This window comes from Triturus cristatus, chromosome 9 (assembly GCF_964204655.1).
Source record: "Triturus cristatus chromosome 9, aTriCri1.1, whole genome shotgun sequence".
Taxonomy (NCBI): Eukaryota; Metazoa; Chordata; class Amphibia; order Caudata; family Salamandridae; genus Triturus; species Triturus cristatus.
In genome coordinates this window covers 711,366,514-711,377,120 of record NC_140592.1, presented here as the reverse complement: position 1 = coordinate 711,377,120, position 10,607 = coordinate 711,366,514, and positions in this window count along the sequence as shown.

Below are 10,607 nucleotides of genomic sequence, written 5' to 3'. Positions count from 1 at the left end.
TAATGAACTTGGCCCCTGCCCTAATTAAAAATAATAAGACAAAAACAACGCTAAAACCAACTATAAGGATGTCGGTTAATTGCGTCTGTCAAGTGGTCAACATGTTTCTTGCCCTTGAGTCTATTTGACGGCAATTCGTCAGGACCAGAAAGAACTACTTACACTTAAGTGGTGGTGGTCTAAAGTATAATATACAGGTGACCACCCTTACAGCACCCAAAGAAAGTGTGGTACCTGTAACTCTAAAAACACAGCCTGCAAAGTAAAAAACGGATTTACAATATTAGAAAATCAAGTCAAAATATATATCATTTGTAAACGACAGAACATGCAGCATAATGATGCAAACCTCATGCTATATAAGATTGCTCGTGACATGCATATTGACGTGTCTGTCATACAGATTTTTAACAGTGAGATGAAAACAAAACAAAGGCAGCAAGAGGAGCACACAAAAAGAAGTTAACTCACCCCATTAGGGTCATGGATATGTGGTATCAGATCCGGCTAGTGGAGACACTAAGGTGTAGTGTCCTAATATAAAACGAAAAATAAACGAAACGAAGAGAGACATAATTGATAAATGAGGAAATGTACAGAAAGTCCAGGGCTTGTGTGCCCAGGGTCGAGGAGGCCACACAGTGAATCTGCGTGTCCAATCGGTAAAACAAAGGTTCAAAGTTAACTATAATAGTGCCACGCCTCCAAGGTGGGGCGCACAGAGTAAGAAAAAATACAGGAGCCCAGGGGGACGTCGCGTGGTACCCCGGCAGGCATGGTCGCCGCCCCCATCCTCACCGCGGTGAGATTAGGAGTGCAAACAAGGTGCCTATCAGGGTCCTGCGCGAGGGTGTCAACCCAGGACTGTAAATTAAAACAACACCGTGTAATAACGATGAAGGCATTGTGACCGCGCGGGCAGAATCGGGCGCAATCACCAATACAGCGGAGGTCATGATTACGGGGCATTGCTGGTGTTGGCCGCCGCGAAGTCAATGCCGCGAGCCCGTGCAATCAACGAGCCCACACAGTGCGGTGCCAGGTATGTGGGGGGCCAAGGCACGAACAATCATAGGCTGGGTTAGTCAGGGATAGCTAGTACTCACGGTTTCCAATGAAGGAGGTGGCGGTAGACCTACCCCCACGTCGCCGGTCCGGGAATTACAAATGTATGCCGGCATCTAGCGTGTAATATACCCGTGAATGGCGTACAATGGTGGAAAGGACTTCCGGGTTACCTCACCGGAACAGCGGGCAAGGCTAGAATGTAGCTATGGTATAGGCGCCATATTGGGAGGAGAAACACTGAGAATCCTCCACGACCGCACAAGCCAAAGCCCAGGACTCGCCGCACCCCCCAAAGAAACCAGTCATGCCGCTACAACGCATGCTAGAATTGGTAAAGGGGAGCCTTAGAAGAAAAGTTAACATTAAGAGTTCAGAGCTCCGAATGAACGGAGTGTGCTGCTTACAAGAACACCCTGCGGTACGAGTGGAATACCTGTATCCTCCTTCTTCTCCGTGGTGCTGCTCGTAGCCTTATCCTCCTCGCCATGACGTACAGCGCTGCCATTGGGAAACATTCTGAGGCCTTCTGGGCCTGTTTAAATAGTTTGCCAATGGTTTCCACCTGATTGGATGGTTTTCTCCTGGTTACCACCTGATTTGAATTGGTGCTATCTTGCGAGTGCAAAGTTGCGAATCCCGGTTCATTCGCAATTTGCGATTGTTATATGCATAGGTTTGCGATTACCAAATAGAGAATTCACCAATAAAGATGCGCTAATTGGAAATCACAAAATAGGTCCTCACAAATTTAGCGATTACCAGTGATATTCTGCAAATTTACATGATGCAATGCTCAGGGCTATTTTGCGATTGCAAACAGTTTTTTTTTGCGATTCGCAATGTTTGCGATCGCAAAATAGATTGATGCATTTGCCCATATGTTACAGAATAACTGTAAAGCATCAAAACTCTGTCAGGCCTTCCATAATTTCAAGACTGGTTCCCAAAGAGAGTGACCCAGATCCAATCAGATGGAATAATAGATAGAGTGAAGCAGCTCTGGAGAGGGCATCACATACACCCACTGGAGGGAAAAATAAATACTGCATGAACTACGTATACCAGCATGTATTGTGTCAATTATGAAGCCCTCTAGAGGGCAATACAAGGCATTGGCACAATATTAAATAACACAGTTGGGAACCTATATATATATATATATATATATATATTCACTGAAAAAACCATAGGTTGCACACACGTTATAGTTAGGAATTAGCATTTAAAAAACCTTGCAAATTCACTGAAAAAAACAGAGGTTTCACACATGTTATAGTTAGCTGGACATTTCACTCGTACACAACCATTGAAATTCCCCCGTTATAGTTAGTTCAGCTAACTATAACTCGCACGCCCGCAATCCACTGCTGATGACGTCACATATTACATCACTCATTACATGGTCAGTGACATCACTCATGACATCACTGATGACACCTCAAATGACATCACTGATGACATCACTGATGACGTCATCCATGTGATAAATTACCACATCTTCTCACACCCTAATATAACCTTTGATACACCGACTCAAAATTTCAGAGTTCCATTTACAAAACCATACATACTGCAATACCAATAGCTAAATACCCACTTATTAACTCTTAGGTCTACATACACCTCCACTCATTCACCTGTACAGTCACTCATACTTACAGTCACTCCATACAAGACTATCATCTGCATTTATACACCTATATAGACACTCACACACCACCAATCATCCATAGAGGTACTCTCACACCTAGTCAGTCATGCAAATAATCACACTCCCATTTACTCACCTATGCGGTTATACACACTCAAGTTCACTTACTCATAAAAATAGTACCACATTCTTACGCTCTTATAGAATCATTGCTACAAGCACACACTCATCCATACAGTGACTCTCACAATCACACACTCTCACATCTACCCACTTATATACTCTTACACGCATATATACTGCCTTTCACATATGTAGTTAGTCACAAATGTACCACTGAGATATACATTCAATCCCTAACACACCCATACATACACTCACTCAATCATACAGTCCATCACAGATGCACTCTTAAAACCATGCACCCATAGAATCCCCCACTCACACATCTATGCATAGAGTCACACACACCCTACCCACACAAACACTCAGGAACCCATACAGATACTGAGACAAGCAATCAATAACTCATATAGACACTCATATAGCTATTCACAAAACCATGCAGCCACTTATACACCAACATGCAGACACATACAGACATTTACACATTTTAGTCACTAGTCTACAGTAAGATACATTTAATGACTCACTTATAGAGTCAGTTACGCACCACAGAAAATCATCCATTTACACACTTGTACACCCACTTATTCTTCAACTGGCCTTTCCCTATATATATTAAACATTTTAAAATTGTTCAGAAACACATACTCAATGGATGATGTCATCAGTGATGTCATTTGAGATGTCATCAGTGATGTCATCAGTGATGTCACTGACCATGTCATGAGTGATGTAATATGTGACATCATCAGCAGTGGATTGCGGGCGCGCAAGTTATAGTTAGCTGAACTAACTATAACGGGGGAATTTCAATGGTTTTGTACGAGTGAAATGTCCAGCTAACTATAACATGTGTGAAACCTATGTTTTTTTCAGTGAATTTGCAAGGTTTTTTAAATGCTAATTCCTAACTATAACGTGTGTGAAACCTATGGTTTTTTCAGTGAATTTGCAAGGTTTTTTAAATGCTAATTCCTAACTATAACGTGTGTGAAACCTATGGTTTTTTAAGTGAATTTGCAAGGTTTTTTAAATGCAAATTTATGAATGTATTATTATATTTTTTAAATATTTATTTTACAAGAAGCTACTTATGTATATAGTTATAGATTGACTTTATCCTGTAATATGGAATGGCTCAGCTCTTTCTTTTAAATTTGGATGAAGTTGAACAGCATAGTTAATATCTTCTATAAACTTATAAACACTTTAAAATGTTTTTTCTTTTTAAAGGGTTTTTGACCGTGCACGCACGGTGCACGCACGGTGCGCACACGGTGCACGCATGCGTACGTGCTCCGTGTGTGCATGCGTACGTGCTCCACGTGCGCATGCGTACGTCCTGCGTGCTCCGTACGCGTGTGCTCCGTACAGGCATGCGCGCATGCTCCGTACGCGCATGCGCACGTGCTCCGTAGGCGCATGCGCGCATACTCCGTACGCGCACCGTGCGCGCACGGTGCGCACACGGCAAGTCATGTGATTTAGAAATAACACTTTTCATTGGTTTATAGTAGTTTCAGGTCATGTGATTAAGAAACAACACGTTTCATTGGTTTATAGTAGTTTCAGTTCCAGAAACTTCCAACACCACACCCACTCCCCTCATTATTTCTTCTGATTCCCTGGGAGAAGGAGCTGAGCAGCTTTTCCAGTACTCCAGTACTTGAGAATGGCAGAGCAGCAGTCATCTTCTGGGAGTGAGCAGGAGACCCTTGTGAGACAGAGGAAACAGAAAGACTCTTTTATATGGCAATTTTTTACATTTCCAGAGGGGCAGAAGAAGGTGAATGCTCCAAAAGTCACCTGCACTATTTGTGGTGTTGTCTTATCAAGAGGAGATCCTAAAAAGAAATACTCTTTTAGTATTTTCACTATGATCAGGCACGTTAAAGGAGTACATCCTGTGGCTTTTGCTCGAGCTGCTAGAGACAACCCTCCAGCAGCTCAGCCGAGCACATCCGCAGCAGCTCAGCCGAGCACATCATCGGCAGCTCAGCCGAGCACTTCATCTGCGGCGGCAGCTTCACCTGCTTCTGTTCCTCTGGATATACACCCTCTGTAATGCGTGCAATGCTCTTCTCTCTTATGGGGCCGAGAAAAAAGGAGGGTCCCAAAACACATTTTCCCCATGCAATTTCCGATAGGATCTGTTGTCGCAGACACCAAATTTGGCAAAGAGGTAGGCCTCAGTTCAGACTCCTGCCTTTTGCATAAATTGTGTGAATCTGTTCAGTAGTTCCTGAGAAAATTAGGGTAAAAATGTTAGTGATATCTATAGCCGGGGAGGATCAGCGCACCCTACCCGCACCGTAAGCGCACCCTCCCCGAACCGAGCGCGCATCCTCCCGATCGCGCGCTGAATGGTAATTGGCTGTCGAGTGTCTGTCTACATTCGAAAGCAGGAACTGTTCGGTAGAAGCGAGGCTGAAGAAGCAAGGGGAAGAAGTGTGTAAAACATATAAAGGGGGCAGAGTGGAAATACTCTGACCCTCCAGAGGTGCTTAGGGCGTCCCAGAAGGACCCCCTGGGGCCCCCTTTTTTAAAAAAAAACGGCAAAATGCGCGCAGGGTGCGCGCATCCTAACGAGTTGGGTGCACGGATTCTCTCGCGTTGGGTGTGCGGATCCAAGGAAAAAAATTGACATTTTTGGGAGATAAAGATCAAGCTTAAGTGTTTTGTTCTTGAGTGGCTCTAAAAAGAGCCGTTGTGTTCATTGAGAGTTTTTGGTACTTATAAGTAAGTACCTATACAGAGTCTAAAGTTGTTGAGGAAGATTCTGTTTCCTTCATCAGTAAAGTGTACTTCATCTCTCCTATACACCTCTTGCATATGAAAGCGCAGATTGTTATTGTAAATGGACCCCATTCTATAGTCTCGGAGAAAAGCAGAAACAGATTTATTCACATGTTTCCTAGCTTTCTCAATTTGTGGACAAAAATGATCGGACCAGTTCCATTTCTGCCTTTGGCATATGTTAGAATACACAAAGGCAGTTTGAAAGGAGGTCTGGATGCACTCAGATGGTCTCTGTAAATGAAATGGCAGTTTGGAAAGTAAGATGTTTCTAAAATGGTGGCTAAGATGCAGTTTTGAAAAAAGACAAGAAATCATTCGTTGTTTGACAACCTTCTACACTGAAAGGTAGGGTGTATATTTCTGTTTTTTAAACGCATGATTCTTATTGGTTAACAAAAACTGATTGTAAGGAACATTATATATGATAAGCTGATATGTTGAAAAGTCAAGCACACTTGCTGTCTTGATTAGCAACATTGTGTGCTGAACTTGTGACCTGTGTGCTTAGTACAGTGTTCCATGACCTGTTTCTATGGTAACGGGCAGAAGGCAGATTGGGGGAAGGGTTCAAATTTATGTCATTTGGAAAGGGTTGAAATGTTTAACCAATAGAAATGTGTGTTTGCTTTTGAATTTATGTGGGAAGGAATGTGATTTGATGTTTACATGTATATGTGTGGAAAATGAGAGGGAAACGTTGCCATTCTTTGGTTCTGCTGACAGGTGCACAGTGCAGAGATTCTATATAAGAAAATCTGGTGTGTGACTGATATACTTCTTAATCTACAAAACTACTTGAAAGGTGAGTTATTTAATTGTGAGGGGATGTATGTAGACTATTTTGATTTTAATCAGACTAATGTATTTCTCCTGCTAAAGTGTAGGGAGTACTTTTTTTCTCTACAGTCTTATTGACAGTGTGTGTGCATGTAGAAACCATTATGTGATAAGCATTTGTGTTTTTCATGTGTTTGCAGACAGATAACTGTGCTGTTGTTATATTTTGGTAGAATTAGAAACCAGTCATTGTTTATGAATTTGTGAAATGAGTTATGTTTCTACACTAAAATGTAGTACTCCTTCTAGATGAAGAAATGTGTTTTGGTATAGTGCAAGGGATAGTGTTGTTTGTCTAGAATCACACAGTGAGTCTGTGTGCATTTGGGAACCACTGTGACAGAAGCATTTGGTAACATTGTGTATTTGCTGACAGATAACTGTTTTAAACCTGTCTTGTTGTCAAGTTTTAGTAGCATTAGAAGGCAGTTTTTGCTTATGCTTTGATTAAATGAGTCAGGCTTTGACTCTAAAGTGCAGTTCTGAAATATGTAGTTTGTGTGCATTCCCCTTACCTCTTCCACTGTAGTGAATGAGTTTTGGTAAACTCCTAGGGATAGTGGTGCTTGTCTAGAATTACACTGTGAGTGTGTGTGCTTTTGGGAACCACTGTGAGAGAAGCATTTGGTAACATCATGTATTTTCTGACAGATAACTCTTTTAAAACCTGTCATGTTGTCAAGTTTTAGTAGCATTAGAAGCCAGTCTTGACTTATGCATTGATAAAATGAGTCATGCTTTGACACTAATGTGCTGTACTTTAATATGTAGATTGTGTGTAGTCTCCTTACCCCTTGCACAGTAGTGAATGAGTTTTGGTAAGCTGCTAGGGATAGTGTTGCTTGTCTAGAATCACACTGTGAGTCTGTGTGCATTTGGGAACCACTGTGAGAGAAGCATTTGGTAACATTGTGTATTTGCTGACAGATAACTGTTTTAAATCTGTCTTGTTGTCAAGTTTTAGTAGCATTAGAAGGCAGTTTTTGCTTATGCTTTGATTAAATGAGTCAGGCTTTGACACAAAAGTGCAGTCCTGAAATATGTAGATTGTGTGCAGTTCCCTTACCACTTCCACTGTGGTGAATGAGTGTTGGTAAACTCCTTGGGATAGTGGTGCTTGTCTAGAATCATACTGTGAGTCTGTGTGCATTTTGGAACCACTCTGAGAGAAGCATTTGGTAACAATGTGTATTTTCTGACAGATAACTCTTTTAAAACCTGCCATGTTGTCAAGTTTTAGTAGCATTAGAAGCCAGTCTTTGCTTATGCGTTGATTAAATGAGTTAGGCTTTGACACAAAAGTGCAGTCCTGAAATATGTAGATTGTGTGCAGTTCCCTTACCACTTCCACAGTGGTGAATGAGTTTTGGTAAACTCCTAGGGATAATGGTTGTTGTCTAGAATCACACTGTGAGTCTGTGTGCATTTGGGAACCACGGTGAGAGAAGCATTTGGTAACATCGTGTATTTGCTGACAGATAACTGTTTTAAAACCTGTCATGTTGTCAAGTTTTAGTAGCATTAGAAGCCAGTCTTTGCTTATGCATTGATAAAATGAGTCATGCTTTGACACTAATGTGCTGTACTTTAATATGTAGATTGTGTGTAGTCTCCTTACCCCTTGCCGAGTAGTGAATGAGTTTTGGTAAGCTTCTAGGGATAGTGTTGCTTGTCTAGAATCACACTGTGAGTCTGTGTGCATTTGGGAACCACTGTGAGAGAAGCATTTGGTAACATCGTGTATTTGCTGAGAGATAACTGTTTTAAAACCTGTCTTGTTGTCAAGTTTTAGTAGCATTAGAAGGCAGTTTTTGCTTATGGTTTGATTAAATGAGTCAGGCTTTGACACAAAAGTGCAGTCCTGAAATATGTAGATTGTGTGCAGTTCCCTTACCACTTCTACAGTAGTGAATGAGTTTTGGTAAACTCCTAGGGATAGTGGTTGTTGTCTAGAATCACACTGTGAGTCTGTGTGCATTTGGGAACCACTGTGATAGAAGCATTTGGTAACATCGTGTATTTGCTGACAGATAACTGTTTTAAAACCTGTCATGTTGTCAAGTTTTAGTAGCATTAGAAGCCAGTCTTTGCCTATGCATTGATAAAATGAGTCGTGCTTTGACACTAAAGTGCAGTACTTAAATATGTAGATTGTGTGCAGTACCCTTACCTATTCTAGACTAGTGAATGAGTTTTGGTAAACTCCTAGGATAGTGTTGCTTGTCTAAAATCACACTGTGAGTCTGTGTGCATTTGGGTAAGGATTGTGAGAGAAGCATTTGGTAACATCGTGTATTTGCTGACAGATAACTGTTTTAAAACCGGTCATGTTGTCAAGTTTTAGTAGCATTAGAAGCTAGTCTTTGCTTATGCATTGATAAAATGAGTCAGGGTTTGACTCTAAAGTGCAGTACCATGTACTATTCTCTTCACTGCGCCAGAACTGCAAATTTAAAAGTTTTACCCAGGCACTGTCCTAGCAGTAGTCTGATGATTTAGTCAGTTTCCAAGTACTCATTTTGTGAACCATACATTTCCACATAGACTGCTTCAAATGTCTATGCAGTATGCATGCAGTCTTCTAACATACTATACACTTGTCTTTCACACCTTCAATTCCCTAGTCAGTATCCCTACAGTCCAGCAAACATCCTGTCACTCCCTTTGCACTCCCCTAGTGACCCATTCAGTACCAAGTACTAATCCATTCACTGTGCCAAAAGCCAACCACTTATAAATTCACCCAGGCACTCTCCTTGCTGTACTCTAATCATTCAGTCAGTACCCAAGTACTCATGCAGTGAGCCAGGCCTTAGCACATAGACTGCTTCAAACGCCTATTCACTATGCATGCAGTCCTCTAACCACCTACACAGTTGTTTTTCACACCTTCAATTCCCCAGTCAGTATTCATTCACTTCCAGCAAACACCCTGTCACTCCTTTTGTACTCCTCTAGTGACCCATTCAGCACCATGTACTAATCCATTCACTGTGCCAAAACCCAAACACTTATAAATTCACCAAGGCACTCTCCGTGCAGTACTCTAATCATTCAGTCAGTGCTCAAGTATTCATGCACTGAGCCAGGCCTTAGCACATGGACTGCTTCAAATGCCTATCCACTATGCATGCAGTCCTCTAACCACTTACATACTTGTTTTTCATACCTTCAATTCCCCAGTCAGTATATATACACTCCAGCAAACACCCTGTCAGTCCCCTTGCACTTCTCTAGTGACCCATTCAGTACCATGTACTAATCCATTCACTGCGCCAAAACCCAAACACTTATAAATTCACCCAGGCACTCTCCTTGCAGTACTCTAATCATTCAGTCAGTACCCAAGTACTCATCCAGCGACTCAGGTCTTAGCACATGGACTGCTTCGTACCCCTATCCACTATGCATGCAGTCTTCTAACCACCTACACACTTGTCTTTCACACCTTCAATTCCCTAGTCAGTATCCATACAGTCCAGCAAACATCCTGTCACTCCCTTTGCACTCCTCTAGTGACCCATTCAGTACCAAGTACTAATCCATTCACTGCGCAAAAGCCAACCACTTATAAATTCACCCAGGCACTCTCCTTGCTGTACTCTAATCATTCAGTCAGTACCCAAGTACTCATGCAGTGAGCCAGGCTTTAGCACATGGACTGGTTCAAATGCCTATCCAGTATGCATGCAGTCCTCTAACCACCTATACAGTTGTCTTTCACACCTTCAATTCCCCAGTCAGTATTCATACACTTCTAGCAAACACCCTGTTACTCGCCCAGTGTGTCTCCTTATAGTGCTGTAATCATTCAGTCAGTTAGCATGTAGTCTTTTAGTAAGGTAGGCTTTAGGACATCAACTGCTTCAAAGTAGTATGCACTATGCATGTAGTGTTTTAGCCATCGTCACACTTGTGGTTCAAGGCTATAGTTTCTTAGTCAGTTTTTATAGAAAATGTGTTTGTACAGTAATGGAATAGTATAAATTTGAAAGTTATTAATATACATTTATTTGTGATTCTTTTTTACATATACTGTTTTTCAACGTTAAAATAGAGAAATCATGCCAGAAAAAAAAAAGAAAAAGAAAAGAACAGAGACAGAAGGATTATTTGAAGAAACATC